A 2,500-nucleotide genomic window follows, 5' to 3' on the forward strand; every position below is an offset into this window, starting at 1 on the left:
CACATTCCTCACGTACTCAGGTGAAAATGATACCGCCGTTGCCTGTCAGATAAAAATTTTTAATTTTTGGCCCCTACGGCCAAAATGTTATTTTTTCTGTTGGCTAGGGATCCCTTGTCAAATTTTTTTAACGGTTTAGTGGAATTTCACAAATAAATGAAATGCTCAAGGTTGAAAATAACATTTTTAATGTGTCTTCTTTTTTGGGGTATCGGGTGACAAAAAAAGGATCGACATCTAGTGCAAAGACATTTTCATTTTTATACATTTCACTATACAATTAAAGAAAATTTTTCAAAAAATGGCATGCAAACAAAAAAAAAAAATAGCTTTTAAAAGTTTGTTAAACTTTAAAACCAATTCTTTGTTTTTGTTGTTGATGTGATTGCTGTTTTTGTTGTTATTGTTGTTGTGTGTGCGATTGTGTTGTGTGTGGTATTTAATTTAAAATTTTCGACTTTTGGGAAGCCAAAATTTTAATTGTTCAAACAAAGGACAATTCAGGAATTTTACAAGGGAACCTGGGTTTGGACACATTTGAAAGAAACAAGTTTTCTACCCCCAAGGTGTTGAGGGGATGAGGTGAATCAGAGATGTGGAATTGGGGGAAAAAAAGAGCTATTTCAAGCAAACAAAAGGCAATCCAACTGTTTTGTTTTTTTTTAAGGGTTTTACGGCGCTTGCAACCATTAAGGTCATTCAGTGCCAGTAAAAAGGAAAAAAATGGGGTAGTAGAAAGTTATAGACTTACAAATTAAAAATACCCAAGAAAAAGGAAAAAAGGGGGAAATTTGTTCAAAAGAATAAGTGTTTTCCCAAAATAATACATCAATGTACTTTGATTTATATCACCCAAAGTCTCATCCAACACAACACAGGGCCCCCAAGAGGAGCACACCAAATGTTTTCAAATTAATGTAAACCAAAAAAAAATACAATGCAAACAAAAGATGATTTACAAGGAAAATAATATCATCTCCCAAAACTATAACTATACATTCGACTGTTTACCTTCCAACCAAGAACCCCGACCAGGATCAGGACAAAACCAAGTAATCCCACTCCAAGACAAAAACAGAAAACAAATTGAAAAACAGATATAAAGGGATAGAAAGACATAACAAGTACCTCCCTGCCCACTATGGGAGGACAGGAACCCCAGGCAATCCAAACAGCTCACATTTCATAGGTAAATTCACTCAGTGTCGTGACACTGTATAAATACTGTATAATACAAGGAAAACGGCAGCTGGCAAAAAATATGTAATTTTCGAAGATTTTCATATTTTTCGTATGGCCCCAATTTTTCAGTTAAAACTTTGGTTTTGTAATTTTCGTATTAGTTGGCTTCTCTGTGAATGTCATGAATAGGCAACCATTGAAATTTTCTTCACTGTATTGAAAAGCTTACAAAGATGCGTACCACAAGTGATGTAACCATTTCCATTTCTGTCAAAGATTTGAAAGGCCAGGGCATACATGGCATCTGGGGCACAGAGCATGGCTTCAAATGCCTGGAACTCAGAGAACGAGATAAGGCTGAAAAAAAAATATATAGACAAATAATAATAATAATAATAATAATAATAATAATAACAATAACAATAACAATAATAATAATAATAATAATAATAATAATAATAATAATAATAATAATAATAATAATAATAATAATAATAATAATAACAATAATGATGACGATGATATGATGATGATGATGATGATGAGATGAATGATGATGATGATGATGATAATTGATGATGATGATGAAGATGATGATGATGATGATGATGATGATGATGATGATGATGATGATGATGTTTTGTTTTTTGTTTTTAAGGGTTTTTACGGCGCTTGCAACACATTAAGGTTATATCAGCGCCAGTAAAAAGGAAGAAAATGGGATAGTAAAAAAGATTTAGAATTAACAATACAGCAACACAAGAAAAAGTAAGACAAAGGGGAATTGAGAACAAATAGGTATCAGATGTAGATTCCAAGAGCATACCATCAATGTACTTAGTCTGATATCACCTATAAGTCTCACCCAGGCACAAGCACAAGATCCAACAAAGAGGAATACACTCAAATGCTTACATTTCATTATACATTAAAAATAACAAATTTAATAACACATAACAAAGAGATGATTTACAAGGAAAAAAAATATCATCTCCCAAAACAATAACTATGCATTTGATTGTTTCCCTCTCATCTAGGACTCCGGCCAGGGCCAGGACAAAACCAAGTAATCTCATGCCAAGACAAAGACAGAAAGCATGTTGGAAAACAGACATAAGGGGATAGAAGACACAGTATGTAACCCCCTGCCCACTATGGGAGGTCAGGATCCCCACCCAGGATGATGATGATGATTGATGATGATGATGATGATGATGATGATGATGATGATGATGATGATGATGATGATGATGATGATGATGATGATGATGATGATAATAATAATAATAATAATAATAATAATAACAATAATAATAAG

General features: G+C 33.0%; 1 pseudogene; it reads right to left on the bottom strand.

The window, feature by feature from the left end:
* Nucleotides 1-1,411: 1,411 nt before the first annotated feature.
* Nucleotides 1,412-2,500, bottom strand: part of LOC144961876 (electrogenic aspartate/glutamate antiporter Aralar, mitochondrial pseudogene) — a 2,228-nt pseudogene continuing 1,139 nt past the window's right edge.

The sequence above is a fragment of the Berghia stephanieae genome, unplaced genomic scaffold (genome assembly GCF_034508935.2).
Source record: "Berghia stephanieae isolate SIO BIC M18660-M18661 unplaced genomic scaffold, UCSD_Bste_1.3 scaffold4617, whole genome shotgun sequence".
In the NCBI taxonomy this organism is placed as follows: Eukaryota; Metazoa; Mollusca; class Gastropoda; order Nudibranchia; family Aeolidiidae; genus Berghia; species Berghia stephanieae.